Source organism: Manacus candei, unplaced genomic scaffold (genome assembly GCF_025592945.1).
Source record: "Manacus candei isolate 608988 ecotype Guabito, Panama unplaced genomic scaffold, ASM2559294v1 h1tg000014l, whole genome shotgun sequence".
NCBI lineage: Eukaryota > Metazoa > Chordata > Aves > Passeriformes > Pipridae > Manacus > Manacus candei.
In genome coordinates this window covers 33,178,451-33,197,843 of record NW_026138062.1, presented here as the reverse complement: position 1 = coordinate 33,197,843, position 19,393 = coordinate 33,178,451, and the positions used below count along the sequence as shown (strand labels likewise).

Sequence of the window (19,393 nt, the reverse complement as noted above, 5' to 3'; positions counted from 1 at the left end):
ATTACTAAATGCAATTTATAACACGATTCAGTGAGACTGGTACTTCATCAGCTCCACAAAAACCCAGTGTAAAAGGTGAGAAAATACATGCTAAGAAACTTAATCAGCTGTTTAATCCATGCTTCAGTTTTGTCACCATAAAATCAACTACAAAACCAAAAATCCTCTTCCCTTTTCCAAGACACCAGTCCTAAATCCTGGCTTAAATCCCTTTCTCGTGGCTTTATGCTAACTCCCCAACTATGAGAAAGTAATTACAACTGCAGGAACAGGGCTGAGGATTTGCAAGTCCCACTGTGTCAGGAATTGTCTCCCACCAACACACTCCCAACAGACATGGATTTAGACAAATGGAGAAAGGCAGGTTTGAGGCCAATCAGAAAAATCTCATTTCACTAACCATGGGAGTTCCCAGTGCATACAGAGAAGGAAAACTATCTTCTCTCTTCAGTAGGAAGACAGACTTAAGTTTTTAAGTAAGTGCATTCATATCAGATTGTTCACACAGCCCACTTGAACCTTACACAAATTTGTATCAGCCAGGATTGCTTTTGGCTGGACACCTGCCCACCCCTCCAAGTCTGGGAAAGGACAGTCCGGAACTCTGAACTGGATTAAACACACAGGATTGTAGCACTGGAACATTCCCTATGAATTTTGTTGGTTTCTAGGACAACACAAGTCCTAGGTTTTGCCTAACTCTCAGAGTGATGCAGAGATCCCACTGATGCCTCCATCCTATGAAGACCACAGCAATGGGGCTAACTCATCCACTCTGCTCAGCAGTGGTTCTGGTTTACATTCAGCCTGGAGCTCCAGGAAACGGGAAGAATCCCAGTGCCATGCACCAAGAAGAAAATGCTGCAGAAGATACAAAAAAAGCCCTCCAAATCAAAACAAAGAAATCCCTGTCATAAACTGCAGCCAACTGTGAGAGATACACACAGAAGATGTGCTAATGAATTTATTTTCCAAAGTCAGTGTCAAAGGCAAGACCAGTTTGACTCAGAACCAAACTCGGGATTTCAGGACAAACACGGGTTTATTCTGAGGTATACAGAAACATCAAGACATGCCAAAGGACTGCTGAAAAACAGTTTACTTCTTGCTAAGTCAATATTTATGACAAGGTTTAGACGTTCAATGGCCCGAACAGAAGAGTTAGAAGCAGCATAGAAGACTACAGGGAAGTCCCAGCTGAGACTATTAATAAAGACAGAAAAAGGAAAGGAGGTAAAGTAAAGAGAGGATCCAGCTCAGGAAGAAGCTGAGCAATGCGCCAGAGAGGTCTACAGGGATGCAGTGTAGGTGGGCGGGGCTCGCATACCCTTTGCACAGAGCCCTGGTCAGGCCTGGATGGACCCCTGTGGCTGAGCTGGACAAACAATAGGGAGAAAACTCAGAGATTTTCCTGAGACATTTAATTCTTGGTGAGGCTACAAGTCTAGGCCTCCCCAGATCTCAGCAATTTATGCAATGTTTCATGTTCCTCAGGATTTGCACCTACTGTCCCCACACAGCGCACAAAGCTCCAAGGAGGATATGCTCTGTGGTGGACAGAAGAAAAAGGCAGAGGTCAGGCTGTGCAGTCTGACATTTTCTTTGTCCAGGCAAGTGCCTCTTAGTGGAGGTGGACCAAAGTTCCCTGCAGGTGAGAGCCACTCTTCTTCCTCCTTCCCCCACCGCTGACACCCAAGGAGCTGTGCATGCTAAGCCTCTTTCAGGATTTGGCTCAAGGACTTTCTGGCTTCAAAAACATGCTACTTAATAACAATGGTAGACCTTTTACTTCTTACATAGCCATTTACCTTAACTAAATCTGGTGTCTTGCAAAACAAACATGACTTAGTGGTCCCAAATCAATGGGAGTTTTAGCTCTGCTTTGAAAATGGAGGTGTATCTGATACCCAATGCCCGGCCGTCACACACATCATAAGAAATCACTTCTTTGGCAACAACAGAGTTGGGGAGGGGCAATGGCCCCAGGAGAAAAACAGTCCCTTAGAGCAGGGATGGAGGATCAGGGCACGAACTTGGCAGGGTTTTTGGGGGTAGAGTGATGTACAATTTATTCTTTAAAAAAAAAAAAAATCTAGTGATTTACTTCAAGTTTATGTATCACTCAAGAGTATCCCACAAGAAACTTATTTCAAAATTATTTCATTTTGGAGTTCCCTCTGGCATATCTACAAGAATTCACAGATGTACTACAGCTATCAAGGATAAAGCAGAACCGCCTCTTATGGATAATTTGTTTAGAAGAGGGGCTATTTAATTACGACAGATCTGGAAATTAAGATCAGCATTCTGCAATTGGCTTAATGCCAGTGGACAGTGTTGTTCTAGCTCATCTCCAGATCAAGATATCAACTTCCTCCTGCCCCAAAAGCCTCTCAAAATCTGAGCATCTCTGTTGTGAATAAAATGCTTCCTACAGCTGCAGGTAACAGCCAGGGAGCTGCGTGCAGGGTATGGTACCCACACTGCAGCCATGTTCTGCGGCCCTTGAACACAGAACTGTCGTTCATCTCACAGACAACTGATCACCATCCTAAGCACCTCTTACATGTTTTCACTGCTTTTGAAACAGCAGGTACCAAATCAACCTTTCACTTTCAATTATATTCACTGTAGCCTGACAAAGAGACCTTCAATAAAGATAAGTAGGATTTTTTTCAGGAGAACAATCTTTTGCTTTAGCAGGATGCAGTACAGGGGTCATTACACCTTTGCCCAAAACCCTTCCTCTGTATCATTTGTTATCTTTGCAATTGTATCAAAGGGTGATTTTGGTGGAGATTATTATTTTTCCCTTCTTAGAAGTTGGATCCAGCTGTGATCTGACTGTTTCAGACAGCGATCCTTGCCTTTGAAGTGAGGAAACGTGTTCTGGGCTGGTTCCTCCCACTCCCACTCCCAACCCCACTTGACACGATGAGCCATTTTTTGAATGTACAGTCAGTATTCCCATGGTATAATGCAGTCCTAGTAACATAAAACAATATAAATTATTCCAGAAATGTGACCTGATGGTAAATAACCACCTTCCAATTGAGGAAACTTGATCTGAATGAACAGCGATTAGCTTTCTTCTGCACACGCCTAGCTCTCACCCCTGCTTTAGCTTTGGTTTCTCCAATGAGAAACAACAAGCTGCAAGCCTCGACCACTCAGATCATGCACAGGAAATGCCTTCGCCCCAAGGCTCTGGGCATTCCATGTTTCACCAGGAGCCAAGGTCTTTGAGAGCACTGGGAAGCAACGACACACTTGGATAACTTAGCAAGGCGGATCCTGGGGCAGGGGCCACATCCTCAGGTGAAATCCTGTCCCACTGAAGTCAATGGCAAAGCTTCCACCAACTTCAATAGCAGCCAAATTCCACCCAGTGCTACTGGTCCTTGTCTTTTATTTACAATGCATTTTATGTTTGTTACTCTTGTTCCCTGTCCAAACTCTTGAGCCTTGACTGTATAGTATTTTCAAATAAAATAAGATATTCTTCCTCCTCTTATCTAATGGTTAACATACCTATTACATCAGGTCGATAGATTTCCTTCCCCATTAACAACATTTTTAAAAACAGCATTCTTCAAAACAAACTCATAAGATAATAAGCAATCTTGCATGTGGTTAACAGCAAAAAGTAAACCATAACAAACATCTGTCCAGCTAAACATAAAACACCATGTATAAAAATAAGCTGACAGGGCACCATTTTACATAAGCAGTACTATCACTTCCTCAACAATTACAATTTGTTTCAGCTTCTGAAAAACCACTCCTTATCTTTTTCAAGGCATTGCTGCTCCTGAGAATTTTCTTCTCCGTGTTGCAGAAGAGCATAAAATTAAAGCTGATTAGGCAGAACAAGGAGTTCTCTACTAAGGAAAAAAGAAAACCTAAGCCTAACCCTGCTGCATGTCTAATGAACTCCTCAGGCACCTCCTTGGAGGAGGCATGAGCAGAAATTCCCATTCAACATTGTCCCACATATGCTTATTTTGAAACATGGAAAATGTGGAAACGTGGAAAATGTCTACTGCCATCAGTACTCTTCTCTCACAGCAAAGTCACGTTCTGTGGACAGTCTCAGATTTGTTGAAGGTCAAAAAGATGCTGAGGAAAAATATCCCCCATATAGCTGTATCATCACTGCTACTCATCTGCAGAACAAAGAGCTTGTGCTCGCACCACGTTGGTATATTTGCAATGTGAAATGCTTTTGACCCTGTATTTTTAGTTTAAACACAGTCAGTTCCTTGATCAGGCATGTAGTGATGACAACTTTTTGATCAACACATGGGTAACAAACCCACTCGGGAGCCCTTTGCAAAAGGCTGATTTTGCTACTTCCATCCCCAAGGTAGCATCATTCACAGAGAAGTCCTATGCAGAAAAAGAGGTGGAAAACCTCAATTCCTACTGCTGCTGTGAGCATTACAGATACTTTGGGGGTGTCAGATCTGACTGCAGACTCCTAAATGCAAAGAGATCATGTTGTAAGGGATGAAACTAGAACCACTGAATGTTTTTTGAAGCATGATTCAGACAACCAAAAGTCACCAAGGCATGTAAGTCCTCAGTGCAATACTTGACAGTATAAAGCAGGAATTGTGTCAGATACATCCTTCCAAAATGTCTTGCCTTGAAAATCTCCAGTATTTTATGTTACTCTGCAACAAACAACAGAGAGGAGACAAGATGGCTACAGAAAATGCTGAACTTTCCCAACAGACATTTGAACACCTACCTCAAGATTTTTAGAAACAGAAGCAAAGGATGTGGCATCAGCCCCCAAGGTGCATCTGGCTGTGTCCCTGAAGCTGTTGCAAGTGTCCCCACCACCTGTGCTGAGCAGGGCAGGCAGTTTAGAGAAGACAAGCTTGAGACAAGTGCTGAGAACTGACTCAGAGGCTGAGACCACAGGCATTTGCAGATGCCAGCCACCAGCAAAAAGGCTGACGAAAGTAAAGGCATCACCAAGCGTTCACATTATGCAAAACTGGGAGGCATCTTACCATAGCAGCAGCAATGGTAAGGAGTCCAAGCCAAAAGCCACCAAAGTAGCTGTAATTCTTTGCATTTGTTTCACTGTGTGTAAAGAGATGCTGTCTTGATGAACTATTTTAACCAGACAAGGAATGTATTGTCCATGTGCTGTTAAACTGTTCCCTCCTTGATTATCATAATTCTATATTTTTTCTTTTTCACACTGTGCATATGTATGCCTATATCTCAATACACATTAATCTAGATTACATCACAGTATATATATATATATACACACGGACATTATTGTTATATTCTTTGCCAACTCTGTCATTAAAAACGAAGATCAACCACTAGCAAGGCATTTGCTACTCAAAAGAAGGAAGCCACTCAGTTAAATATAAACTCACACTAAATTAAGAGAAGGGCACGCACATGTGGGGGTGTGAAGTGTATACAATATGCAGTCTTATTCACCTGCTTAACAGCACGCTGCCCATATGAAGGGGACCCTATTACTCTGCTGAGTGCAGATCTTTAACACCACAGCAGAGGTGGTACTGGGGAACCAGCACACTGTCACAGATGGCTGGGCATGGTGCAGGTTCTGTTACTCAAGCTCCTGAGTGTTAGGGACATTTCCGAGGCAGTATCTCCCATTCCTCTCCACATCTCATAGACCTGGAGGATTTCTTCCATTGGAAAAGGAGCAGTGAGGTGCCCTCTCTAATCCCTACGCCACCCACTTACTGGCAATCAGTTATTGAAGTGAACACCAAGTCCCACTGGACATGAAGAAGGTGCTGATGCTCCAGTACCACCTTGGGAGAATGTCAGGGTGCTGCAGCTCACCCGTCCGCTTTCCATACTGTTACAGCTACCAACTGTATCAAGGTCAAAAAATCCACTCCCATCCCAAGATAACTTTCAAGATGGCAAAGACAATCCTTTTCCCCAAGTCCAGGCAAGAAGCCTCAACTTCCCCAAAATTTCAAAGCAGGCAAACTTCAATGTTTTGTCTCAACACCTGCAGAAAACTCCATCCAGGTTATTTGTGATGATACACAAAACCCATTTTGAAGTGAGCAGCCATTTTTGACCAAAACAAAGGAGAGAGGTTCCTGCTGTGAAAGTCATGGGAAGAATGCTTCAAACTCTCAGAATTCAACCTTCAAAATCTCCAAAATGGAAGCTGTGATGCCCAAAGCTCCAGTTGTGATTAACATCAAAACTGGCACACAGTAAGCCATTCAACAGATAAAAGGTTGGGTAGACATTTATTCCCCTGCTTAGCTACTGCAGAAAAACACATCCTATCATGCTTAAATTGCAGTGAGGAACTTGATGTTTCATTGTATCCACAGATGAAAAGCAGTTGTAAGGCTAGGACAGGATACCACCCAAGTGTTGCAAGAACAGGTTAGAGAAGTACCTTTTAGACAAACTGGATATAGTGCACCCTGCCTCAAAGCAGGAAAGACTCAGGTGCAGCCAGACAGCATGTTTGTTTTGGCAGGGTTAAATCATGAAATCAGATGTTCCTCCCCCCAGGCTACTGTGCTGTAGTACCCCGTAGCTGTATCAGAATAACCACTGGGGAATTGTTCTGAAAACAGCACCACTGAAACGAACTCAACCCTCTGCCTACAGCTGACTGGGTAGCAATCCACCACAGACAGCAGCCAGGGCAGAGGAGAGGGATGCAACACTTTCCAGGATGGATTCCCACCCAAGAAGTACCATCCAGCAAAAAGTGCCTTCAGTGCTCTCAGTCCTTTCAGTCCACACTTCAGATTTCAGCTACTGAGGATCCTCAGGCAGCTCAAAACAGCACCCAGATGTTTGGAGAAGGACAGCATCGCATTTGCCATCCACAACTCCTCAGAGATCAGAAAGTTGCAGAAATGTCTTCCTGCCTAGCCAAAGGGCATCAAACCTCTCTAATTGCATGAATCACTATTTTCTGAAGAAAAAGCATCTAATTGAAAAGTCTCCCACCAGGTCTAGAACAGTCTCCTCAAACAGTTCCTCAGCACGACTTCGAATTACACTTTGTAAGAAAATTGCTTGATTTAACTCCCTCAATTTGTCATAAAACCCAAGGGGATCTCCACCAATAATTAAACTTCCCAAATGAGAGCCTGAGACAGACTGCCAGGAATTCAAGTGAAGTGACCCATAGCCTGCCAGGGACTCAGCCTAAGCATCGAGCAGAAAAAAAACTTATGCTCTGGGAAACAATATCAAATAAGCGAGTTTCTCTCTCTCCTTAAAACAAGATAAAACGAAGACAAATCTTTGCTTAGCCAAAAGTCATTCACCATGTCATTCAGCATGCTCCTGTTGTGGTCCTTGGACAAGAGTCCTTGGAAGAAGGTGGAAGAATGTCCCTTAGAGGATGAGGAAGCAAGTCAGACAGAGATAGAAGTAGGCTGTTATTAAAACAATAGTGGGGAAACAAACAAAACATTAAGACCCCAACCTTCATATAGAACAAAAATATTATCCTGCACAGTCATGGGACACATCCAATGACTCTGACAGATGGAAGGAAGGAAAAGACTTCTCTGAACACCACCATTTCACCAGGACAAAGGGCAGAGCTGTGTAGGGATTTTCAGGTGTGGACAAGGGGCAAATCAAAATGGGTATAAATCAGTGTATTTTGCTATATCTCTGAGCAGGGGGGAGCAGGTGGAGGCCAGTAGGTAGGTTATGGTGAGCAGTGGTAGCTCCAACTGGAGGCAGGGTCACGTGGCAGCAACAGACCCTGGTCACACTTGCCAAGCAACCCATGAGCATCCTGCCAAGTGACGGGCTGGACCATGGACCTGGGTTTGGCCACCCCCATGGACCAGCATGTCTGTAGGTCAGCGTTCAGTGTTTCTCTAACAGGCACACTCCAGCATTGTTGCACCAGTGCTGCTGTTCCAATTAAAAGCTTCCTCCATTCCCATAACAGATACCGACTTCAAATAAAGGATCCCTTTACTGGGAAAGCAGGAACATTGTTTCTGTGCACAAGGTGGAAGTGTTTGAAGAGCTTTTCCAGAGGAAATGCTCTGTAACAGACCTCAGAGGAACTGCTCACACAAGGGAGAGCTCAGCCCGTGCAGGACACACATTTGTTCAGGGAGGAAGGAGAGCAGAAATCCTATGTGGTCAAGTCACAGGGCTCCCTTGCCTTATGCCAAGATGATTCCAGGCTTCTGAGAAAGGTTTTGCTATCCTTGGGTAACTGTGTATGCAATTTAAGTACTCAGAGTCAGCATAGATGGGGCTTTGAGCAAACCCATGGCAGGAGGATTGGGCTATATGGATCTTCAAAGGTCCCTTCCAATCCAAACCATTCTAAGATTTTATGAAACATCAAAGTATGCCACACCACTCCTTTAGGCTTATGCAATCAAAACAAAGTCATTAGAAAGTAATTAGAATACATTTATTAATTTAGGAGTTTTTCCAATGATTTGCAGGCCATTCAAGGGTTTGCCCTAGGCAGAACTGCCAGCCCTGCACTCTCATGTGGCTTTTGGATAGTGACTCAACATAGTGGAAGAATTAAGAAAAACTTCCCTGTTCTGAAGAAGCCAAAATTAATTTCTCATTGAACATGCCAGATGAATTCAAAATATTATAACCTTCTGAGGGCACTTGCATGACTACAGATCAAATTCTAAAGCTTTCTGCGAACATGATTTACACCATATGAAAGAGAAGCCTAGTGTGAAAGGAGCTAAAATGTTTGCTTTTAGTCTCAGTATTCCCACATTCCAGTCATAATTCAAGGGCTGGGGAGGGATCAGCTCCTTCCAAGCCTTACACGATCATCATTGCAGGCACAGACAAGCACTTCACACCCTCCTTGGCTGGTGTGTGCAGCCACGTACTCTCCTGCAGCAGAGAGGATGCTGTGTGTCTGCAGTTTCAGGGGTGGTTCTTCCAAGTAATCCCCACTAGAGAGTTCCTCAGAAGGGCCTTTCCCCGAGAGACAGTGTCCTGAGCACACTGGAATGAAAGCAATGACTGAATGCTGATCAAACTAGTACTACCCTTTGACCAGACATACCCCACTAACCAAGGTCACTCACTGCTGAAGGAAAAAACAGTGCATGACTTGGATGTGTCATTGATGCCCCAGCAGTCTGGAAACAGCATGAGGAGCTCTGCCAGGAGGAAGCCCTAACTGAGACAGTTTGGGCAGCCCAACCCAGGGCATGCTGAACACCCAACGGTGTGGCCACACTCCCAGTGTAGCTAGGATATGCAACTTGCTGATGGTTAACAACCCCCTTTCCCTGCCAGTCCATGACACATGCCTCACTGGGGACTGTTGTTTGGGGATGGGAATTGGGTTGGGCAGGGCAGTCACAGAGCGTGGCTGCCAGGACTACAGGATATGTGCACGTCAATGTAGTCTAGACATATACTGACAGAAAAATGGGAGCTGAGGATGGTGCAAGGCAGTAGAGAAGAGGAGATAAAGTATGGGTATGGGTGAGGGACAAAGAGAGGGCAGGTGACAAAAGTCACTCCCCCCCTCCTTCCAGCCAGAACGTGCAGGGATGACGGACACCAAGCTTACCTCCCAGGCTGCAACAAAGCACCGCTTGTTCAACCGCCCCTCACCATGGCAAGGTTGGAGGGCAGACACTCCTGGCCTGAGATCAAACCATCTTAGCCATGACTGCCCACCCTGGCTCTCCCAGCCTGGCCAACACTGCTACCTGTCTTTAGGCTTACAACAAGGTGCTCACATTGCATCATCTTCCCACCTTCCTCCCCTTTCCCAGCAGCTACCCTCTCACCATCAAGAGCAGAGAGGGTGGCTAAAAATGCACTAGTGTTTAGGAGTAGCAGTGATTCAGAGTTTGTGGGGTTTTTGAAAGCATTACACTCAGTTTCCATGGCAGCCTCGCCCACGCTCTTTCCTGCTGTTAAAACTTCATGCTCCATAAATTGCCCACTTACGTTTCAGTGTTTGACCCAATCCTGCCGGTCTTCTACAGTTGCTCAGTGCCACACCCCACACCACTAGTAAAATCCCTTATTCGGAAGGACAGGAGCGTCCAACTAGTAAAAAAAAAAAAAAAAAAAAAAGGAAGGCATATAAAATGGGATTACTTACTGTGAGGAAAAAAAAACACAGTCTCAGAAGTGTTTTGTCAATAATCCCACAACCCATCATGGTAAAGACTTCACAGTTCCTAAACTGATGGATTTACAAAAAAATGCCTTAGAAAACTGCATCCATTTTAGGCATTTAAGTCTAAAACAAGTACAGAGTATGGTAAATGATACAAGCATGATGTTTGGTCAGTATGTCAATAGGGTAACCAACCCCTGTTTTCACACACAGATAGAGACTAGTTTTGATATATTCTACCTAAATAAATCTTACCAGAAAAGAGGTAAAACGCTGATGTGCAATTAAATTTTACAGTGAGGTAGGCATGGAGGTTCTTTTGCTTTGGATAAATACTCTTTTCTTAGCCATGAGTTCACCATTCAGCTCCTTCCTGCTCCCTGACAGGAGAGCTATTGTCTAGGGAGAGTTCTGCCTCCACCTAACCCAAATGCTCAAGGCTGCAAGGCTGCTGACAGGGAAGGGCTGGAGGAAAGATGTATCCAAAAACACAGTGCTTTTCATATTTCTCTCAGAACTTTTATCAAAAGCAGGATAAAGGTTTCCCACTCCTGTCTGGGATCAAATCAAGACTTGTTGAAGTTTGTGGGAGTTTGGGGTTCCCCCACCCAAAAAAGCAAGGATGACACTGACCAGCCAAACTGTGAGCCAGACCACAAGCCACATATTTCAGGTCTCACTGGTGCCAATGCCATGCAGAGGGATCCTGCACCCCCCTCAACACAGGGCTCCACACCGGCCAGCCCAAAGAGAGATCTGGGCAGAAAGCTCATGTATGTGAGAGCTGAAGGAGCAGCGAGAGCAGGGATGATGCAAAGACACTAGGAAGTAGGAAATGCAAAAAGTTGGCAGGTTTGGCCTAAGCCTAGTCATGAGGTTGCTGCAAAACACAGTGTAGACTCAGCCCCATTTTGCACAAGGAGAGGCATTACCTTGTAGTCAGCCTTACACTTTATTGTGCTGTCTGTGTGGTAGAAAGCCAGCTCTCGCAACCCACATTTCTCCATGAAGAGAGTTTGTTCTGGTTCCCTGGGAAGCACAAGTCAATTTACAGATGAGATTACTCTCATGAGCAAAATAACCGTATTTGCCATCTACTTTTTATTTAACCCCATCAGCCTAGTAGTTGCCCGATTTGTAGGCTAAAATCTCACTCACGTTTCTGAATTTACTGGAATTGCCACTTGCACCTCCCTGCCCTTCATGCAGAAGCCTGGTCTGCCCCAAAACCTGCACCTAGAGCCCAGTGACAGAGATATGAGAAGCCATCCAGCACATAGTCCTGTCAAGAGAAGTTATATTGCTATCCTTAAAAATAATTGTGTCCCTATCAGCAAATTACAGTATTTGGAGTAAGTACACACTTTTTGTTGGGAGAAAAATTACTAATATCATCCAGTCTGCTAAACTTTTTAAAAACATTATTGTATTTTTCCACACCATCATTCTGGCATCAAAGGAAATCACTCCTAATTATATTTATGGGAGTACACAGAGAGACCTAAATATGACAGTCTCAGAGAAGTATGTCAAAATGTATAATGCAACACCTCTCAGAACACATACAGTGTCATCTCTCCCCATGTCACTTACCTAGAACAAGAAACTTTGAAGTATAATAAGTTCTGCTGCTGCTAGGCATTTTAACTGATGGCAAGAAGGAAACAAACCACTGGCTGTAAATATTCTGATTAGCTCCACTGTGCTGGGACTTGCAAAGGAAAATAGGCGGTTTTAAAATAAAATAAGTGACACAAATGATAAATAGCATTTCCCCCCCAAGAGTCTGAACAGGAGCATGAAAAGCAAGGAGCTGCTGTTGTGCTTTTGATGGTGCCCTGCCCCGTGCTGTTCTGCTCTTTAGGTATTTCCTTCAAAGGAAAAAACAGGTTCAAAAGTACTCTAACATCTGTGATGGTTTATTTGGAGCAGCCAAAGCACATCAGAGTGGCTTCATTACTTATACAAGTTTCTTTGGGGGACATCCTTGTATTTCTTCACATGCCAACCAGGTTATGAGGGGTAGGATTCCTCCTGACTAGCTTCAGCCCACTCCAAAGCAGACATTTGGATTTAGGGTATCACCTCACCCCCTCTGTAACCAGCTGGCAAAGACAGGCACCTCCAGGTATAAACTTAACCCTTTGGATGAGAGATGGGAGCTATGGCCCTCCAGAGTCACCTGCTTTCCCTAGCTACTGCAGGGCTCTAGCAGATATCTACAAAAACTCCACCAGACTGATGCTCAAGAGAAAAGGCAGGACCATACCTAGGGCCAGCTGAAGCAAAAACACCTCAACAAATTTCAACTACTCTTTCTGTGGACAGTTAATAAAAAGATGTGAACTCTCTGAATTGTCTTTCGAGCTTTAGCAATTCAGACATGCACTTCTCTCACAAGAGCAACAACTCTTCCTTACACTTGTGTTACTCAAAAATAACAGTGCTTTCTGAACAAAACTTTGCATTTCAGGACTGTCCAAGCACTGATCCTAGAACCTTCAGAGCAAAGCATAAATATTTTGCTTCTCTTCTTCTTCAGTTACTTAGCTGTTATATTTTTCATTCCATTGCTTGTGTTGGTACCTTTCCTGAACTGAAAAGCTGCTAGAGGCCAAATTTCCGCTCCAATCTCACAGAAGTTCTCACTTCCAAAATTCCAACAAACACCTATTGTATTTCTCCTCCAAGATGTAGCACCTCCACCCTAATCCATCATCCAGCTGATGACTTCTGGGTGTTGTGCTTTCTTCTTACTGAGAGTGCCAGAACATTTTGCTCCTTTCTTCCAGCTGATTGCGCAGCCTAATGCACCTGGAGTCAGCATGGACAGGTATACAACAGTACAGCACCTTTGCACTGCAAACCTGTATCAGCCAAGAGCTGTATTTTTCTCAGTGGCCTGCTCTCAGCTTTTGGAAGTTATAAGCACACAAACTAGCCTGATGCACAGACACTCCCTGCAACTTGAGACAAAGAATAAAAATCTTCACATGTATTACAGGTCATCCTGTTTTGTGAACTTTTTGGAGGGAAAAAAAATAAAGCAGCATGCAGCAGCATCCTTTGCTTGGGAATTATCTCACACAGGTCATCAAACAGCTGTTAGGCAGCGTGCAACCCCAAGGAGAGTTTAATCAGCAACCTAAGGATGAAAGACTATATTCGAGTTACCTGAGCCAACTAATCCCCTCTGGAATATTTTCTGAAGATACAATACCTTCTTTACTTTGCTAGCTGAAACTGCATTATAAAAGAGTCACTTCAATAAAACAACATAATTCTACAAACTCAGTGCATTTTTTCCAACCAGTTTAGTTCAAGAATTTTCACCTGACAAAAGCAAGTTCTTAGTCAACTTAACAAAACAGTTCATTTATCAAATCACAATAATTTCTTGTACAGTACCATTACTCTTGCTGCATACACATCCAAATAAACCTCCCACATCAGCTGGGACTGAATGAAACTGTGACTAGTATTAACAGTGGACTGATTTTGTTATGGTTTAAAGCTTGTACTTTATCCCTTCCTATTTTTCAGAATTGGTTTTGCTTACTGACTTCAGATTTCACAGTAAGCAATTTGAGGAAGCAGACCCTTTGGAAGCAAGTTCTCCCAAGCCCTGGTCTCAGTATGCTTTAAAAAAATTAAAAGGTGATTTTGCACGGTATTTCTTTTATAGCAATGGAAAGCAGCACTAAACCACACCCCACAAACTCAAAGCAACCACACCTTTGGTTTAATCAAACCACTGAACCAATGTGGTCCACTGCCAACATTCAGAGCAGCACCATTACCAGTGCAGACTGCTTTTCTTACAGTTCCAAGTGCACCAGCTGCAGAGGTAAGTGTCCCCAAATGCTTAGTACAACCACTGCCTTTTACCTCTCAAATATCATCATCCTCACTGCTCTGTGCACTGAGCTATCTGTACAGCACCCTGAATCACTTCACTCAAACACTGCTAACCCGAGTTAAAAATATTTTCTAGAGAAACACCATACTATTTACTTTGCCAGCTGAAACTTCAAAGCTATAACCTAGTTGCTAACTCAAGTTAGCAAAGACCTACCAGTGAGGCAGCCTGTGCTTCCAAGCCTCACCTGAGCTGACACAAATTTGAGGGGAGCTCTCTTGTGTATCAGCCAGAAAACTGAAGCAGCAATTGCCACTGAAGCAGCAATTGCCTCTGCAGCTGGGATGCCAGTGAGCAGCTGCTAGAAGCAAACTTCTCTGTAGGCACAACTGCAGCCAGAGATGGTGTGCATCTGCCCTACAATGTAGTTCTTCTCACTTATACTAAAATATCTGGTAATGATTTATAGTCAGGCTCACATATGTTCATCTTAATCATAGTATACACTTCTCTTTGAACAGAATGAGTTCCAGGAATACATAAATTACCTGAATCAGAACCAGGGACAAACTCAGTTAAACAAAAAGCTCATTGTTAATTTTTATTTTTTTTAACTCTAGAGTGGCTTATAATAAACTTTCAGAAGTGGATGACTGAAATAGGCACTAAATTTCAATAAAAGCATAGCTTGCTCAGTAACTAAGGATAGTAATTAATTGCTAGTCCTCAAATCCAACATAACAAGTGAAATACTTATCCTTGTAATTTTAAAATTAAATGAGCCAGTAAGACCTACAAGGAAAGATACAAACAAATTACAAGGATGCAGAAAATAATGAGGCAAAAGTGAATTGTGAGATCTCTACAGCTCAGAAAAGCCTGCTGGAATATTTCTCTGGTAATCTTGCAAAAGAGAACCCAAGAGTTATTCCTCATCTCAGAAAGAGGCAGGAGAAAGAGGAATAAGAAAATACAAAGCTGAATACTATCATCAAGTAGGCTAATAAATTTAGTGTTTCAGTAAATATAGCAATCATATGGATTCGCCAGAAAAGGGGTCAAGACATGGCATGGAAGGCACTGAGGAATAGATAAGATTAAGAGGAAAATTTAATGAAGGATCCTGCTCAGCAAAGAAGCTAGCAGCACATTTTTTTCTACAGTAGTTACTGCAGCTCCTGAACACACCAAAACCATGCCTCTGGGAAATAAAGTTTTCTGAACAGTTTTTTACTTGAGAACAAACAAACAAACAAACAGAAACAAAACCAAACAGAAATGGAAAAATATACCTGGAACCAAACACTTCACAGTATTCTGTTTTGGAAAATCTGAAATAAGGCACTTCTGTACCAGATACCATTCACAGGATTTATGACTCCATCACCTTGGTGATCTCCAGCAGACTCAGGGACCCTGGCAATGGCAGCAGGTGCTGACCGAGCATCAAGGGAAGGCAGCTACAGCTAGTGCTGCCAGGGCAAGCAGCATCCCTAGATTTCTACAAACCACAACAGAAGATGGGAGCCCCAGCTCCTGACCCCTGACACCCACAAACTGCCCAGTAACCACAGACAGTTGTCAAGAATCCTGCAACCAGTGGGAGCATCATATGGCAAGTGATAGCCCCCATGTTTTGTTTGACTATCGGATTCAGCTATGCCTTTTTCTTTCCTTTTTTTTTTTTTTCTGGTAGGTTTTAGTAGTCAGTGACATTGCAACAACTGCACTATGGAAGGAGTGTTCAAATAGCAAAACAAACCCACTCTTACTGCAAACTGCCAGTCACTGAGGCTTCCGAAAACCTCACAAGTTTGAGGTAAACACTTACACATTTATGCTTCCTTTTAGAGTCATCAGAAAGCACATGTCAGGTCTCAACTCATTTGCTTTACTCTGCTGGGTTGAGATGAATCACATGCCAGGAACATCCTGGCTAACCATAAAAGGAGCTGGAGCTGAATACCTGGACATGGAGGACTACATCTGCTCAAACAAATGCTGCCTTCAACACCATTTAACACACGAGAGATTTGCAAGGATAATGAAGAAAAAATCTAGGCTACTGCCAAACACACTGATACACACAGAAGAGAAGATCAGATCCCCTCTGGGTTACTAACTGTGGGTCAGCACTGACTGCAGCTGAGCCCAACCAGCTCTGCCCAGAAGCACTCAACTAGCTCTCCACACCACGCAGCCTCACCGTTCTGTTGGTCAATGCCACTTATTTCTCCACATATATGGTTACATCAGCAGGACTTCTTAGCTCATCCTTCAGGACAGGCAAAGGGGCCCTGTCACACTCCTAGCTGCCATTTGGCACCACAATGGCACAGTCCATAAGTCACCAGGAACAAGCCAGCATCCACCTGGCACATCTGCAGACAAAGTAACTCACCCTCTTTTCCTCCTGCTCTACTCCACACTGATGCTTTTAGCATCACAGATATGGGTCAAGAAAAGAGACCATGTTGCTCTCTGAAAGCTGAGATACAATTTGAAGTGACATTTCTGAAAGGCCACTAAAGTGTCATTAACCTGTCATGATGGACCAAGGCTGAGGAACTTGGCAGATCAAGAGTGAACAAAAGGTAGTAGAAACAGTAATTGCAACAAGATCTCTGCCCTCCTTCACCAAGCCATATTTCTCCTTTTCTTCTTTTCCATCTTAGACTAAATAACCATCACCACTCCTTTACTCTCTCCCTCCTGCACACACTAGGCCATCAGCTGCGCTCAATGCCAGCTAGATTGGCACTCGCTCATGTTGTCTCAGAATCATAAAATTGTTAAGGTCAGAAAAGAACTGCAAGATCACTGAACCCAACCTTTAGCCATGTCACACAACCTAAAGCAGAGACACAGAGTTCAGGCACACCTCCATATAAGGATGAACACTGCCTGCAATCTGGCAATAGATTACACAGGAAAAAGGAGGAAGAAAAAAAAAGGGAGTGATCCACGTTTCAATAAAAATACTACTCGGAACTGGTTACTCCAGTAACTGGTTTAAGTTACGAGTTTCCTCTTGTCTAAGCTAATTGCTTCCGTACAGTAAATCCTGCTCACTCCACGTGGAGTCAAGAGCATATTGTATTTATGCAATCACGTCTCACCCACGCTTACAACTAACCACTTGAATTAGAAGCCTAGTAGGCCTCAGGTTTCTGTCACAGCCACCTCAAAACAAGGAGTGCCACTGATAAGCACAACCCTACAAGCGGCAAGGCTCAAGACTTTACAAATACATGCAACGTGTCATAAATCAGGGACTAAACATCCAGTAGTTCCTCTGCTCAGGAAAAGGCTTTATTTCAAAGCCAATGAGACGATCTAAAGCGTGCATGTGGCCTGTCCCTGTCAGATCACTCAAAATGCAAGATACTAAAAATATCCGAATGCAAAATAACTTTCAAGCAATGAGTTTGCTCCTTCTTTGTGCCAGGGTCAGCACTTGTAGCTACGGAGCCTGCGTAATTACACAGCCCCTCCTCTTTTGTACTATATGGAAAACTTGTCTACAAAACAAGTCAGCTGACTGCTGAAGGCAACAGAAGTCCACAGAGTATCTGACCAGAAAGGTAAATTTCCGCCTGTTTTTTTTCCCAAGTCTTCATGGTATTTGTTTCTAAGTTGGAGACAGCAGAGACAGTCACGCGTGAGCAAGTGAATAGCTTCAAGACTGAAGAGCTGTCCCACTGCAGAGGGTGCCACATGACACCTACACGCGTGAGCACATCTTCACCACTTGCACAGATGGTTCACCTCATCTGGACATCACCATGAAGTTGTTGCTCAAGTACAAAGGTAACACTTGCAAATGACCACACACAAGTGACAAAACCACTTAGCTACGAGCCAGCTAACTCATAAAGCTGCAGCGCCATGATCACCTCAGCTCTTCTACCCAGATCTGCAGCTTGGACACTCTACAGAGCTGCAAACCCTTCTATCATGAGTTTGTACACCACCTACAAAAACACCCCTCTGCTCTAAATCCAAGGCTTCTAGTAGCTGACAACGCAACTAAGTAGCAATTTTGTATGTAGTCCCAAACTTTTGGTCCAGCTTTAGTTATATATGAATTTCCTCTTAAGGGTTTTTAGTTGGTTCCCCCTGCTCTGGCTATACCCCATCTGCCACAAACATTTACACATACGTACACAAAAAAGAAGAGACCCGTCTATCAGTCAGGGCAGCTGCCTGCAAAATGCTGACAAACCAAACGGAGACAAGCCCCTGTCCGGGTCACAGGAGCAGGCTCAGGAGCAGCAGACTTTGGCAACTCACAGGATACAGGGCTGGCTCCAGAGCTATGGAGGATACCGGCATTTTTGGTAAATTCTCAGTCTCTTTTTAAATTTGAAAAAGGAAGCAAAACACAAGACGGCAGTCCCTCGAGAGCTACCCTGGGCATGGAGAGGCCATCAGGGACATGGCCCAGGGTTTCTCCTTGATACCTGGGCCTTCATCTCCATCACTGCATGTTCCCTATGGCGCTCCTCGCATCGCAGAGGGAAGATAAACAAGAAAAAAGATTAGCTGGGGAACACGCAAGCACAGATCTGAACTTTCCAACTCTGCCCTAGCCCGCTGCATCCCTGGCGACGCCAACCTTCGCGGGAGAACTGCCGATGGTGGCAGGTCCCATCCCCTCACCACGCAAAGGCCCTTCCCGCCGGCATTCTGGGGGATCCCGCCCTCATCAGAGGGGCTGCGACGGCGCTCCGCCAGCCCAGGGTGGGGGACAGAGGAGGGGAGGGGGGCGCTCAGGGAGGGACCTGCCGCGGGAGAGCGCGGAGGGACGGCAGCGCTGGCGGGCGGGAGGCAGCCCACCCGCTCCGCGCCACCCCGGTTGCATCATGCAAAATGGACGCACCGCGTGGGGCCGCCGCCGCAGCCCGGCCGGCCCCGGCTCCGGCCTGGCCCTGCACTCACCCGTGCCCAGCGAGGGGCAGCCCGGCGCCGGCGGGCTCGGGCGACAGGCGAGGCGACTGAACGGCGTCCCCCGCTCCCCGCCACCGCTTTAGATCTTCAGAGAGGGCCCGCCCCCTCCCCGCACCAATGGATGCGGCTGTCGCTCTTCCGGCGCTGTTCTGGGCCGGGCGGGCCGGGGGCAGCATCGAGTGGGGGGAGAGGGGGAGGGAGGGGCAGGCCGGGCCTGGGAGGATCGGCAGCCCCCGGGGACATCGCCCACAGGAGAGCTGGGAGCGCATGACTGGAGAACCGCGCGGTTGGTCGTGGCCACGCGTGGCCAAGGGGCAGGGAGGAGGTCACCTCCCTGGGGCAAGGGGCTTGTCCCTCACACGCGAGCAGCTCATGCCTTAGTTCGGCATGGACTGAGAACCTGCTTGGGTTTTTTTTGTCCCTCAGACTCCTAGGGAATGAGAATT

General features: G+C 44.9%; 1 protein-coding gene across 5 annotated transcripts in view; it reads right to left on the bottom strand.

The window, feature by feature from the left end:
• The window catches only part of SLC7A1 (solute carrier family 7 member 1), a 44,708-nt gene extending 25,639 nt beyond the window's left edge, over positions 1–19,069 (bottom strand). The window contains exons 1-3 of one of the 5 annotated variants that reach the window (XM_051779036.1): positions 18,939–19,060; positions 11,071–11,167; positions 9,964–10,065 (exon numbers count right to left, since the gene is read on the bottom strand). The gene's annotated coding sequence lies outside the window, so the exon portion shown is untranslated. Of the gene's footprint in view, positions 1–9,963; positions 10,066–11,070; positions 11,168–18,879 lie in introns of those variants that run through there. The other 4 variants (XM_051779035.1, XM_051779037.1, XM_051779039.1 and 1 more) reach the window with 4 other exon arrangements.
• Between the last annotated feature and the right edge of the window lie 324 nt (positions 19,070–19,393).